Raw genomic sequence first — 15,468 nt, 5'->3', positions numbered from 1 at the left:
GTGTACTACCCTCAAGGGTTCAAGTGCCGGGGAATTCCCTACCTGCCATCTGAACTGAAGAAGCCGCGCGGATGTGTTGGGGAAACGTTTCCAAGATGAACTGGGAAAAGTCCAGTTGCTTCAGACCTAATTCTACTAGATAGAGCAGGTGTTACAGCTCGGCAGATGTTTTTGCGCCACCTGAGGAAGAGAAAAAGGATTTATCATATGAATTCAGTGTATTAGATAAAATGTTGAAATAAATATATAAAGGACAAGGAATAATTCATTGTTGGGGTACCATTATCTTAGGTAACATTTTAGTCGGGTTCTCACATATATGGGGAATTTATAAATAGTTCGAGTTTGATTTTTTTTTCACAATTTAAGATATTTTGCGCTCAAAGAACCTCAAATTGGAATTATGCTTCGAAAACTCAAATGTCTGTTATTAAGTGCAAAAAACCTTAAAACTCCAATGTAAAACTTCACCATCTAAATGCGAGTGAGTTTATATAGAAGTAAATGGGAGTTGCCCTGGGCAAAGTCGTGCCATATTTTTTACAAATTAGTTAATTCGAGGTATTTGAGTTTTTTTTATGTGAAAGAGTTTTCCATATTAATAAATAAGAAGAGAATTTGATATGTGAGTTTATTCAATGTAGAAGAACTAACCAATTCCCCAACAAATGAGCCAGTAATATATATAATGGGTACAGTAGGTAATATTATCCCTACCTCACACAAAGAACAAGGAGCTCAGAGAGCTCATCCAGATTAGCTCGGAGGGGGCTCCCTCCTCGCTCAGTTGTTCATCCTGGTTATAAAAGAGAGAAGATGAAAAATGAATATTTCACAGGGCAAATGAATACAAAGTTTGTAACAGTTTTCTTTTTCTGCTTACACTGTCACTGCTCTCCCCTGATGACTCCCCAGAATCAAAATAGGGCTCGAATGGGGGCATGTCCCTTCGGTTCTCCTGGTTAAGATAAGAAAACATTATTTTATGAGATCAACTCCGATCAGTACAGAATATGATAAAACAAATCTTTAACATTTCATTAATTGCACTTTCATCCGTTCATTGATTATTTTCTGCTTACCTCACAGTGACAGGAATGGTCACTGTCACTGGATTCCTCCGATGATGTTGGCTGTTGAAAAGACAGGAAAAGGGGATTAAAAATAAAGTCAGTTACAATCTTTAGACGACAGTCTGCGTGTTGCAGTCTAACCCAACCTATAAAACTATTCCCATTAATTCAGCCCCACAGAACTACATTAACTCAGTTCCCTAGAGAAGATGCTAAAGTGAATGTTCTGTAGGGCGATCTGATGCCGGGATTGAAATTGTAATATAATTGTCTTTGCTGCTTACCCCAAAGAGTCTGATGGGCTGACACGGAGGCATGCCCCTTCGATTCTCCTGGTTAAGATAAGAAAACTCAGATCAGTACAGAATATGATAAAACAAATCTTTACAATGTCTTTAATTGCACTTTTCCATTCATTGATTATTTTCTGCTTACCTTGCAGTGATAGCAATGGTGGAAGGGGAATGACGACGAATGATGGTGTTCTTCCTGGATAAAAAAGAAAGAAGATCAGAAACAACTATTTCACAGCGCAACTGAACGCAAAGTTTGTAAAAGGTATTTTTTCTGCTTACGTCGCCAATGCTCTTTTCAGGCTCCTGACAGTCCTAATGGGAATACAGAAAAAGGGGATTAAACTCAGTTCAGTTAAACTCCTTATTGCAGCGCAACACAACATATAAACGTAACATATTGTGCCCATTGCTGCTTACCTGCGGCAGAGCGTCGCCTGCTCCCTCCTAGTTTTGGGGGAAAGAAAGAATAATATTGTATTAATTTAGCCCCATAAATCATTCTGAGATAAAACTTGTATAAAGGAAAGTAATACAATACTGAGTGGCGCCATTTTCACAATATGTCTCCCTTCCCTTTACTTACCTGACAGGTGTTATTGTCAGTGGGATTGTCTGCTGGTTCCTCCTGGTTAAGAAATAGAAAAGGCCCAGATCAGATCAATTCAATGTAGTAATGAGGATTCTAAGACAGGGTATAAATATCACAAAGGGACACGGTAGGAATGACATTAATATGGCTGCTAAAGTGTAAGAGAGCAGAAACAATTATTCCTTCTTACCCGGCGAGTCTGAGCCCCGGGTGTTTCTGGGCGCTCCTGGGTAAGAAAGGGAAATGAAAGAGATGAGCGAGGTTGTATGATTTCTGTTGTAAATAAGCCGATTGGCTGATAAGGGACTTTGATTTGTATTTATCCCTCTCTATTAGCCTAAAGGTCCCCATACACGGGCCAACTATAGCTGCCGATATGGGTCCCTTGGACCGATTCGGCAGCTAATCGGCCCGTGTATGGGCAGAACAGAGCGGCCTGCCTGACCGATATCTGGCCTGAAATTGGCCAGATCTCGATCGGCCAGGTTAGAAAATCCAGTCGGATCGGGGACCGTATCGGCTCGTTGATGCGGTCCCCGAACCGACTGCCCCATAACCACAAATGTAATCTGATCGTTTGGCCCCAGGGCCAAACGATCGGATTATTTTTTTTTTAAGTTTCTTGCTACCCGATATCGCCCACCCGTAGGTGGGGATACCGGGTGAAGATCCACTTGCTTGGCGACATCGCCAAGCGAGCGGATCTTATAGTGTATGGGCACCTTTATGCTTACCTCAATCTCCTCGCCAGGCTCAGCAATCTGCTCTGGTTCCTCCTGATGAAGAGCGATACGATTAGTTATGGGATCAACTTACTATAGTTCTGTAGCTCATTATCATTAATTAACTCAGTTTCAGCAAATAAAATAGTTCCTCTACTACTTACCTGGCAGATGTTGGTCTCAGGGGTCGGCGGCTCTGGGCAGATGTCAATGCCACATCCAACCGACGGAACCTGATTAAGAGAGGAAAATAAATCAGATTCACACATTTCTGGATTTTTCACCAAAAACTTCAAACCTCATTTTCACAAGAATTTCCATGTGCTTACAAACAATACAAATCATGGAAACCCCTTGAGCCAAATATTCAATAAAGGCTACAATTTGCCCAGCGCGGCTCCCACTGACAGCTTTTAGATTGCGTCATTTTCTATTAGGGTTTTTACACTTGGTAAATTACAGAAATATTGTGTAATTAGTAAAATACTCTATTTTTAGGTCTAAAAAGGTGCGATTCATAAAAACAAACAATAATGTAGGGTGTCAACTCCTTTTCTGCTTACCAGGCAGGTGGTGGTCTCCGGAAGAGCCTGGGAATGAGATAAACAAAGTGATGTTATTTTATAGAATTAACGGCCTATCATCTATCAAGATCTATATAAGGCACAAAATGACTAAAGATATGTTTAGTACTGGGGGAAAAAGTGCTTTTGAGAAGATATCATTCATGTGTATAAATAAATGCAGTCTGTACATGAATTTATTCTGATATGAATTCAAAGGGGAAGGGGCTGTCTCTTGCCAGGGAACCAAACATATTGAAAAGGGTTTCAGCCAATAATAATCTATTATATATATTGATATGTTATAGAATGTGCCAGATATGGTTTGTGGTAATGAATGATTTTGTAGATTTAGATATAAAAGTGGGAAAGTAGAAATGATGGGGGAATGGGGTCAGTAGTGAATATACCAGTAAATTCTCAGCGTTATTAAGGGCCTGTGACAAAGTCACATATAAATCTATAGGTCAGTAAATAATAAGGTTTCAATAACACAAATAACCCCGGAAAGTTGTGTTTTTTACATTTGGCCAAATTGCTGCTTACCACAATGATGTCGCCGGCGGGTTCGTCTTGGTGGTTCTAGGAAGGATAAAATCATGTTTTATTACAAGAATAAACGAGCAAAAATGGCCAAAAATAATAGTAAATGAAATGGCTGGAAAAGCACAAATAGTGAGCAAAGTGTGATCATTATATTGTGTTAACCAGTTCCTCCCTGCTTACCACGACGACCACATCGGCTTCATCTTTTTCAATCTAGGAAGAATAAAAACACGTTTTATTACAAAAATAAATGAGAAAAAGGCAAACAGATTGTAAATGCAATGGCTGGAATAGGGCAAATAGTCAGTAACGTGGGAATTTTATACTGAGTGAATTGGTTATTCTCTGCTTACCGCAACGAATTCGCTCGCTGGTTTATTCCGTCGTTTCTAGTAAAGAATAATAAAAAAAGAAATGAGCAAATGGGCAAAGTAGAATGAATTCAGCAATACAATAGGGCGAGCAGATCCCTTGGGAATTCACGTCTGAAACCGCAATCAGTGCTGCCCTGCAACATGTATTTATTAGACGTGTCCCTGAACTTTCAAGTGATCTGGTCTCCCTACAATAACGATCAAACTGACCTCAGTTAAAATAAAATGTCCAAATATATAGATTAATGATGAGCGAATTTTTTGCGCCAGGCATGGATTCGCAGTGAATTTTTGCATTTTGCCATTGGCGAATTGTTTCCCAGTCGCATCAAATTAATTTTCAATAGGCCGTGCCATAGAAGCACACAACCTATTATGTTTTCAGTGGAGCTGCTGTTATACTTTATTATATTCCAGGTATAGGATCCCTTATCCAGAAACCCGTTATCCAGAACGTTCCAAATGACAGAAAGCCCATCTCCCATAGACTCCATTATAAGCAAATAATTCTAATTTTTAAAAATGACTCCCTTTTCTCTGTAATAATAAAACAGTACCTGTACTTGATCCCAACTAAGATATAATTACCCCTTATTGGGGCAGAACAGCCCTATTGGGTTTATTTAATGGTTAAATGATTCCCTTTTCTCTGTAATAATAATACAGTACCTGTACTTGATCCCAACTAAGATATAATTACCCCTTATTGGGGCAGAACAGCCCTATTGGGTTTAAATAATTTTTTAGTAGACTTAAGGTATGGAGATACAAATTACGGAAGGATCCCTTATCCGGAAAGCGCCAGATCCCGACCATTCTGGATAACAGATCCTATACCTGTATATAGCAAGGCTATGAATAGCACTAAATGTGGGATATTAGAGTAAAAAGAATACAGTTGTTACCCTCGGCACACAAGGCAACCACGAAATCAACCTTCGGAACATTTTCGCACCAATTTCTCTCTATGGAGACAAACAGAAACATCCCTTTAGTTACAGTAATTAGTGAGAGATAAATGAGTGAAACTGTCAAAAAAAGTGAAACAGCGAAAAATCTTCAAAACATGAAAAAAGACGCACAGAAACACGACGCGCAACATTACTTTTCACAGGTGCATCAAGTTTTTTGACAAATTGTTGCCAAACTTTTGTGCCATTGTGAAAATAAAATACACCAAAGCCCCCACAGCGCCAGTATTAAACTGATTCGTTATTATTATCTCTTATTCCTGCTAACGTTGGCACCAACACCCCTAGAGCTCCACCTACCTCAGTCACCTGATCAAGAATGAGCCAGTTTGGCCGCTGCTTGGGCACTTTGACTGTGACATTGTGACATCACAACGACATCACTCACAACAAACACTAATTACATTGACTCCAACCTTTCTGAGGTTCAAACCATTGTGACATCACACGTGCAACTGGGGCCTGGGAATGTGGGTTACACACATATAGTTACATAGGGTTGGAATAACAATGTCACGTGACCAGCCCCAGCTGGGAATGGGTGTCATGTTACAGATGGCAGTTGAAATGGCAGATCTGTATTCCTGCACAGGCAGCGATGGGTTAATGTCTGTATAATAAATCCCATTGACTTAACATTGAGGCCGACTGTGAGGGATTGTAGCGCAGAGAGGGAATTGGTTAGAAACGTGAAATTTACCACATTTGAAGAGGTTTGCAACCTGTGTCAGAAGATACCCCGCACAAGGGTATAAGTTTTACCCCCGGGGCAAGAGTGGTCCCCAAATTTGCCCCATTGACTTATAATGGGGATTTTGGCGAATAACTAGTTTGTCGTAACCCATGAATGAGGTGTCAAACCGTGCGGCTTATTCGGGAATGGGGTGATATGACTTTTCTGAGGGGTGGGAGGTTAATTGGCCCAGCAGGGGGCAATTAACCACCGTTTGTCGTAGACCCATGAATGAGGTGTCAAACCGTGCGGCTTACTCGGGGATGGGGTGCTATGACTTTTCTGAGGGGTGGGCAGTTAATTGCCCCAGCAGGGGGCAGTTAACCACCGTTTGTCGTAGACCCATGAATGAGGTGTCAAACCGTGCGGCTTATTCGGGAATGCGGTGCTCTGACTTTTCTGAGGGGTGGGCGGTTTAATTGCCCCAGCAGGGGGCAATTAACCACCGTTTGTCGTAGACCCATGAATGAGGTGTCAAACCATGCGGCTTATTCGGGAATTGGTTGTTATGACTTTTCTGAGGGGTGGGCGGTTAATTGCCCCAGCAGGGGCAATTAACCACCGTTTGTCATAGACCAATGAATGAGGTGTCAAACCATGCGGCTTATTCGGGAATGCGGTGCTCTGACTTTTCTGAGGGGTGGGCGGTTAATTGCCCCAGCAGGGTGAGGTGTCAAACCGTGCGGCTTATTCGGGAATGGGGTGATATGACTTTTCTGAGGGGTGGGCAGTTAATTGCCCCGGCAGGGGGCAATTAACCACCGTTTGTCGTAGACCCATGAATGAGGTGTCAAACCATGCGGCTTATTCGGGAATGGGGTGCTATGACTTTTCTGAGGGGTTGGCGGTTAATTGCCCCAGCAGGGGGCAATTAACTACCGTTTCTCGTAGACCCATGAATGAGGTGTCAAACCATGCGGCTTATTCGGGAATGGGGTGTTTTGACTTTTCTGAGGGGTGGGCGGTTAATTGCCCCAGCAGGGGGCAATTAACCACCGTTTGTCGTAGACCCATGAATGAGGTGTCAAACCGTGCGGCTTATTCGGGAATGGGGTGTTTTGACTTTTCTGAGGGGTAGGTGGTTAATTGCCCCAGCAGGGGGCAATTAACCACCGTTTGTCGTAGACCCATGAATGAGGTGTCAAACTGTGCGGCTTATTCGGGAATGGGGTGTTTTGACTTTTCTGAGGGGTGGGCGGTTAATTGCCCCAGCAGGGGGCAATTAACCACCGTTTGTTGTAGACCCATGAATAGGGTGTCAAACCGTGCGGCTTATTCGGGAATGGGGTGATATGACTTTTCTAAGGGGTGGTTGGTTAATTGCCCCCAGCAGGGGGCAATTAACCACCGTTTGTCGTAGACCCATGAATAAGGTGTCAAACCGTGCTGCTTATTCGGGAATGGGGTGATATGACTTTTCTGAGGGGTGGGCGGTTAATTGCTCCAGCAGGGGGCAATTAACCACCGTTTGTCGTAGACCCATGAATGAGGTGTCAAACCGTGCGGCTTATTCGGGAATGCGGTGCTCTGACTTTTCTGAGGGGTGGGCGGTTAATTGCCCCAGCAGGGGGCAATTAACCACCGTTTGTCGTAGACCCATGAATGAGGTGTCAAACCGTGCGGCTTATTCGGGAATGGGGTGCTATGACTTTTCTAAGGGGTGGGCGGTTAATTGCCCCAGCAGGGGCAATTAACCACCGTTTGTCATAGACCCATGAATGAGGTGTCAAACTGTGCGGCTTATTCGGGAATGGGGTGCTATGACTTTTCTGAGGGGTGGGCGGTTAATTGCCCCAGCAGGGGGCAATTAACCACCATTTGTCGTAGACCCATGAATGAGGTGTCAAACCGTGCGGCTTATTCGGGAATAGGGTGTTATAACTTTTCTGAGGGGTGGGCGGTTAATTGCCCCAGCAGGGGCAATTAACCACCGTTTGTCATAGACCCATGAATGAGGTGTCAAACCGTGCGGCTTATTCGGGAATAGGGTGTTATGACTTTTCTGAGGGGTGGGCGGTTAATTGCCCCAGCAGGGGCAATTAACCACCGTTTGTCATAGACCCATGAATGAGGTGTCAAACCGTGCGGCTTATTCGGGAATGCGGTGCTCTGACATTTCTGAGGGGTGGGCGGTTAATTGCCCCAGCAGGGGGCAATTAACCACCATTTGTCGTAGACCCATGAATGAGGTGTCAAACCGTGCGGCTTATTCAGGAATAGGGTGTTATGAATTTTCTGAGGGGTGGGCGGTTAATTGCCCCTGCAGGGGCAATGATGATTTTAATGTTTCAGCAACACTGAAGTGTGAAACATTGTGAAGTGTGAAACATTGTAATATTGGGGCACGAGTTTTGCCACGGCAAGCACCACTCACATTTTCTTAAGGAAATGTACCTCTCTAGTTATTATTATTATTATTATTCTTAGCGCCCCCATTTTCTAAACGCTACTCCTCCTACAGTAGGGGTACAACACCCAAACTCTCCACATTTCTTCGCCCTATAGTGTCCCAAATTTAGAAAAGTTGGCGGAGCCAACAACAGATCATTTATAAACACTGGGCAAATTTCCACCTGGGCAGTAAGCCATAGCAACCAATCAGTGATTCGCTTTTTTGAACCAGCTGGAAGTAGAACAATGAAATCAAACATCTGATTGGTTGCCATGGGTAACTACCCAGGTGCAAATTTGCCCAGTATTTATAAATATATATTCCAGGGTGTCCAACCTGCACGCCCCTCCATTCAGCAGCTCTTGAATAACAACTCCCTGCAACCCCCAGCAAATATAGGCTTCCAGACAAATGTACTTATTTATACTTTAATATTGCATATTTTTATTCTATTGGCATCATATGTTGGGGGAAATGTGAATAAAAAGTTTCTTGGGTGGATCAGCTGTGCAGGGCTGAGCTGTTGTACAGAGGATAACCACACGGGAGCGCTGCTCTCACATCAGACAAGGTCACATTTTGAGAATAATTCCCTGCAATGCCCTGTGTAGGTCAGTATTGTAACTAAATATATTTAAAGGGGATATAAAACCCTTTAAAGGGGTAAAGTAAAACTAGGGGGCACAGTGGGACAGCATCATGGCTGGGTTTATATCCCCTTTACTGGAAGACTCACATCCTATCTGCCTCTGTGGCAATACCCCTTTTCAGCCACCTGATGGCGCTGCATGGCTTCTATCATTTGCTACACTCAGTAGTCTGCAATTTTCTTTTCCAGTTCTGGCAATAATATCTTGTAGCTCTACAGCCTGCGGCCTTACAGATATTGCTAAAACACTGCACACTACTAAGTCTGCTGGGAGTTGTAGTTGCAACAGTTGACTTCAGACTGGGCAGCACTGCTTTAGACGATTGTTTGTTGAACCATAAATGTTATCAAATATTATATGGGTGGATATAAAGCTAAATTCCCCCCGGGGCTGATCACGTGATCAAAGAGCAGGGAGTCAATAGCTCATAGGGCAGGCTGGGGAAAAATGATGTTGTTGGATGATATTGCTTTTGGATTATCTCTGCCCCTGATAATGCTAGACTACAGTTCCCAGCATGCACAGGACACCATTAAGTAGGTGCTCCAGTCAGGGGCCCCAAGGCAGAGGAGGGGTCAACGGAGACTCAAAATTGGGGGTATTCCTGGGGCGAATCAGGGGGATAACTATCAGGGTGCAGACATTTTTTTTTTCATTGGTCTACTTAACATCCAGCTGACTGTGGCGCCTGTAGGCGAGGGCCCATGATTATAACAGCAGCCCTCAGTATATCGGTGTTTAATGCAGGCTGTAGCCCATCAATTTCTGATTGGAACCATCCTGCTCTAGAAGATCTAGGTCCCTTTTATATTCTCTGCACTTCTAGTTCTGACTCCTAAAAACATGTAGCAGATACCAGCTGACCTGGAAGGTAACGGACACCTGCTACTTTGTGTCAAGAGTCAGATCTAGAGGAAAGATAAGGACAAACACGGATACTGCCTTCAGTGGCAATTACACAGACCGGTAAAAGGGAAAATTCAATACCAACTTACCGGAATTTTCTTTTCCTGGCTATCCATGGCAGCATTCATTAGTGGGTTATTTCACCCACTGATAGCTGATAGGGAAGAATTAAAAATAATTAGACAATCACTCCAGATACCACCCGTATGTATAGATCCACCCCTTCCCCTCAAGCCCAAACACACGTCTACTGAATAGTCAGCTCCTTAATCTCCATTATTTCGTCTGGAGCTGATCCAAACAATTGTAACCTTCTATGAACATTAAACTTGAGATGGTATGACAAAAAAAACTAAAACAAAATGTTTACTTATACTATAAAAATAGTAAACATTTCAAATAGTGATAAACTCCCCAATTCTTCGGCCCCCAACCCCCCTCGCACGCGCGCGCATGCGCAAACCCCCTCGCTGCCGAGCATGCATGCGTGAACAGTAAAGGTCCCATACGGAGCATTGGGGAGAGATCCCCAATCCCCGGCATGCCGCCCCTAAGTTTGTGCCGCCCTAGGCCCGGGCCTTTGTGGCCTCGCCACAAATCCGGGCCTGTACATATGGGTAGGAGGTGCCATAGTGTTTCCCTTAGACAGTACAGTATGGGGGTACAGCTTATTGTGTGCCCAGAACATTCCTTCTCTGTATATTTGTATTTATACATATGGGTAGGAGGTGCCATAGTGTTTCCCTTAGACAGTACAGTATGGGGGTACAGCTTATTGTGTGCCCAGAACATTCTTTCTCTGTATATTTGTATTTATACATATGGGTAGGAGGTGCCATAGTGTTTCCCTTAGACAGTACAGTATGGGGGTACAGCTTATTGTGTGCCCAGAACATTCCTTCTCTGTATATTTGTATTTATACATATGGGTAGGAGGTGCCATAGTGTTTCCCTTAGACAGTACAGTATGGGGGTACAGCTTATTGTGTGCCCAGAACATTCTTTCTCTGTATATTTGTATTTATACATATGGGTAGGAGGTGCCATAGTGTTTCCCTTAGACAGTACAGTATGGGGGTACAGCTTATTGTGTGCCCAGAACATTCCTTCTCTGTATATTTGTATTTATACATATGGGTAGGAGGTGCCATAGTGTTTCCCTTAGACAGTACAGTATGGGGGTACAGCTTATTGTGTGCCCAGAGCATTCCTTCTCTGTATATTTGTATTTATACATATGGGTAGGAGGTGCCATAGTGTTTCCCTTAGACAGTACAGTATGGGGGTACAGCTTATTGTGTGCCCAGAACATTCTTTCTCTGTATATTTGTATTTATACATATGGGTAGGAGGTGCCATAGTGTTTCCCTTAGACAGTACAGTATGGGGGTACAGCTTATTGTGTGCCCAGAACATTCCTTCTCTGTATATTTGTATTTATACATATGGGTAGGAGGTGCCATAGTGTTTCCCTTAGACAGTACAGTATGGGGGTACAGCTTATTGTGTGCCCAGAACATTCCTTCTCTGTATATTTGTATTTATACATATGGGTAGGGGGTGCCATAGTGTTTCCCTTAGACAGTACAGTATGGGGGTACAGCTTATTGTGTGCCCAGAACATTCCTTCTCTGTATATTTGTATTTATACATATGGGTAGGAGGTGCCATAGTGTTTCCCTTAGACAGTACAGTATGGGGGTACAGCTTATTGTGTGCCCAGAACATTCCTTCTCTGTATATTTGTATTTATACATATGGGTAGGAGGTGCCATAGTGTTTACCATAGACAGTACAGTATGGGGGTACAGCTTATTGTGTATTTATTTATTTGTATTTATACATATGGGTAGGTATTTTATTGAATGTATAAACATTACAAGCAAATCATAAACATTTCAGAAGCAAAAAAGCATCACATTATTAACCAATAAAAAGCACCAGAATAAAATCACATGACAGATATAACAATATACAGAGCTGCCGCACCACTGCGCATCTTTAGAGCCTATTCTGCTTCTGCCCCCACCCCCTGCATCACTCCTTCTTTTGGGGTACTCTCTGCCCCCTCCAGGGCAACCATCACCTCCTCCCCTGGGGACTCCCCCTGACTCTCCTCCCCGCTCTCTTTTCTCTCTCTCTCTCTCTCTTCCTGTCCTTCCAAAGAACATTCCGCAACCATATTGTGCCAGGCATCGGGGAAAGAGTTGTGGGCGGGGCCTAACTTTAAGCACAAATTGCAGCGGAGTTTCTGGCATTCCGTACTGGGGTGCCCAGTCTCACCACAGAGGGCGCACTTTACAACTGGGCATTTAACTGCAAAGTGCCTGTTTGAGCCGCACTTGAAACACACCCTGGCTTGGCCGGGGTAGAAGCAAACGCCCCTTCCCAATAAAGAAGGAATTAGGGAGGAGCTTGGGGAAATTCCTGTGCAGTTTGACCTGCACCTTCCAACCCCCCACCCAGAAATCCTCCCCATCATACAGTGGGGTAAAGGGGGGCAGAACGGTGTCTCTTTAGCCAGATCAGCCTGGAGACTGGGGTCACCCTAAACCCCTCCCACTCTGGGGCGCCTCTCTTACCCTCATACCTGCGCCAGAAATCATCCAACCCCTGAGACAGTTTGAAGCTGAGATCAAACTCAGTGTCTGTGACACTTATCAGCCCAAACACGTCTGCAGGGGTAAAACCCAGGGGTTGTTTGATTCCTGGCTACAAACCTGCCCCGGGAACTCACCCCTCTCCTTCACCCACTTGATCATCACTGCATTCTTCCTCCTACTGGCAGCACTCTCACCCGCCATAGAGACATTCTGCCCAAACAGTCTCTTACCGTCCCAAGCACCTCTTCTCCCTTGTGCCCCTTCACTCTCGGTATTTACAGGGGGATTCCCTGCACCCTCTGTGGCACCACTTTCCCCCCCTCTTACTGCAGCATCACATACAGTTTTATCAGTCAGCAGTGCAGCCATGTCAGTACTCCCAGCAGCCATGTCGGTACTCCCAGCAGTCATGTCAGTACTCCCAGCAGCCATGTCGGTACTCCCAGCAGCCATGCCAGTACTCCCAGCAGTCATGTCAGTAATCCCCGCAGCCATGCCAGTACTCCCAGCAGCCATGCCAGTACTCCCCGCAGCCATGCCAGTACTCCCAGCAGCCATGTCAGTACTCCCAGCAGCCATGCCAGTACTCCCCGCAGCCATGTCAGTACTCCCAGCAGCCATGCCAGTACTCCCAGCAGCCATGCCAGTACTCCCCGCAGCCATGCCAGTACTCCCAGCAGCCATGCCAGTACTCCCCGCAGCCATGCCAGTACTCCCAGCAGCCATGCCAGTACTCCCCGCAGCCATGTCAGTACTCCCAGCAGCCATGTCAGTACTCCCAGCAGCCATGCCAGTACTCCCAGCAGCCATGTCAGTACTGCCCGCAGCCATGTCAGTACTCCCAGCAGGCTTGCCACACTGCACTCACACCCGACACACTCAAAGTATTGATATTAACATTAGTGCCTGGCAATGAAACAGTTAATGGATCCCGGGAATCTGCACAGGAAGGACCCACATTCCCACCCGCAGGAATCACAGTCCCTTTAGGAAAAGCAGAGCGTTTGAACCACTTTCTCAGGTAACTTTTCTCCATTTCCTGGAATCACTTGTGATTATCAAAACCCTCTCCCCGGGGCTCTATAACTGCCAGAACCCTGGTAATGTTACTGTCACTGTCCCCCAAGTCCTTACTCATATAATCACGTTTATGAACTGCTTTAGCTCTCTGTGCCCCCTAAGGCCCCCAGTCCAGCCGCCATGTTATCAATACTCCCCTCCAAAATGTTCCTTTTCTCCTCCAGAATATTAATGTCTCTCAGGGCCCTGATTATCTGGTTCTGATTGGGCCCAGCTGAGCCCACAGTCTCTGGCTTCCCAGCGCCATTGCTGGCAGCTGTCTCTCCCCCATCACACAGGGGCATTGCTCCTACCTGGGCCATTGCAGCAGTCTCAGGCTGATGCCACACGTGGCGTTTTTACGCTGCGTTTTTTCTCAGCCGAAAAACACCGCACAAGCCACACATGGCGTTTTTCAGCCTAGAACTGGTGACGTAAGCAAATCCTGTTGCCATGGTGCTAATAGTGCAAAATAGCAAAAAACGCCGCGTATTTCCGCTAGGTCTGCCAGCTGCCTTTGCGTACACAAAGGAATAGCTTGCTTTGCAAGTGCTGGCGTATTTCGGCCTACGCTTGAAAAATCCATGCTTAGGCGTTTTCTAGCGTATTTCCGCTTTGTGTGGTTTGCTTCGCGTCTTTTCAAGCTATTTCTATGGATGATGATATCAGGCGTTTTTCAGCCGCCGAAAATACGCAGCGTAAAAACGCCACGTGTGGCATCAGCCTCAGGGCTCTCTCTCAGCGCCTCCTCAGCCACCTCCATAGCCACTCAGCCTGCAGCACTTCCTTCCTTGGTCCCAGCATGCCTTGCAGCACTTCCTTCCTGGGTCCCAGCGTGCCTTGCGGCACTTCCTTCCTGGGTCCCAGCGTGCCTTGCGGCACTTCCTTCCTGGGTCCCAGCGTGCCTTGCGGCACTTCCTTCCTGGGTCCCAGCATGCCTTGCGGCACTTCCTTCCTGGGTCCCAGCGTGCCTTGCGGCACCTCCTTCCTTGGTCCCAGCGTGCCTTGCGGCACTTCCTTCCTGGGTCCCAGCGTGCCTTGCGGCACTTCCTTCCTGGGTCCCAGCGTGCCTTGCAGCACTTCCTTCCTGGGTCCCAGCGTGCCTTGCAGCACTTCTTTCCTGGGTCCCAGCATGCCTTGCAGCACTTCCTTCCTGGGTCCCAGCATGCCTTGCAGCACTTCTTTCCTGGGTCCCAGCATGCCTTGCAGCACTTCCTTCCTGGGTCCCAGCATGCCTTGCAGCACTTCTTTCCTGGGTCCCAGCATGCCTTGCAGCACTTCCTTCCTGGGTCCCAGCATGCCTTGCAGCACTTCTTTCCTGGGTCCCAGCATGCCTTGCAGCACTTCCTTCCTGGGTCCCAGCATGCCTTGCAGCACTTCCTTCCTGGGTCCCAGCATGCCTTGCAGCACTTCCTTCCTGGGTCCCAGCATGCCTTGCAGCACTTCCTTCCTGTGTCCCAGCGTGCCTTGCAGCGCTTCCTTCCTGGGTCCCAGCATGCCTTGCAGCACTTCCTTCCTGGGTCCCAGCATGCCTTGCAGCACTTCCTTCCTGGGTCCCAGCGTGCCTTGCAGCGCTTCCTTCCTGGGTCCCAGCGTGCCTTGCAGCACTTCCTTCCTGGGTCCCAGCGTGCCTTGCAGCGCTTCCTTCCTGGGTCCCAGCGTGCCTTGCAGCAGGTTCCTGGCTTGCCTCTGAACTGCAGCTCCCAGCAACAGAAGTGCCGTTTTCCACAGCAGAACTGTAACTCTTTGCAGCAACTTCGGCTTGGTCGTCCAGGGTGTTCGCTCGCTCGGGGACCTCGATTACAGATGGAATGCTGCCCGTACCGGTACTTTCTCCTCACAGTCTGGAGCTCACACACCTCCTCTCAGTATGGGGGTACAGCTTATTGTGTGCCCAGAACATTCCTTCTCTGTATATTTGTATTTATACATATGGGAGGGAGGTGCCATAGTGTTTCCCTTAGACAGTACAGTATGGGGGTACAGCTTAT

The 15,468-nt window shown here is 46.0% G+C and overlaps 1 protein-coding gene across 1 annotated transcript in view; it reads left to right on the top strand.

The window, feature by feature from the left end:
• The first annotated feature begins 1,541 nt into the window (after positions 1 to 1,541).
• Positions 1,542 to 15,468, top strand: part of LOC100496293 (embryonic protein UVS.2-like) — a 32,922-nt gene continuing 18,995 nt past the window's right edge. The window contains exon 1 of the mRNA XM_031900462.1: positions 1,542 to 1,631. The gene's annotated coding sequence lies outside the window, so the exon portion shown is untranslated. The remainder of the gene's footprint in view (positions 1,632 to 15,468) is intronic.

The sequence above is a fragment of the Xenopus tropicalis genome, chromosome 4 (genome assembly GCF_000004195.4).
Source record: "Xenopus tropicalis strain Nigerian chromosome 4, UCB_Xtro_10.0, whole genome shotgun sequence".
Lineage (NCBI taxonomy): Eukaryota > Metazoa > Chordata > Amphibia > Anura > Pipidae > Xenopus > Xenopus tropicalis.
The sequence above is the reverse complement of the archived record's forward strand: the minus strand, read 5'-3'. Positions and strand labels throughout refer to the sequence as shown.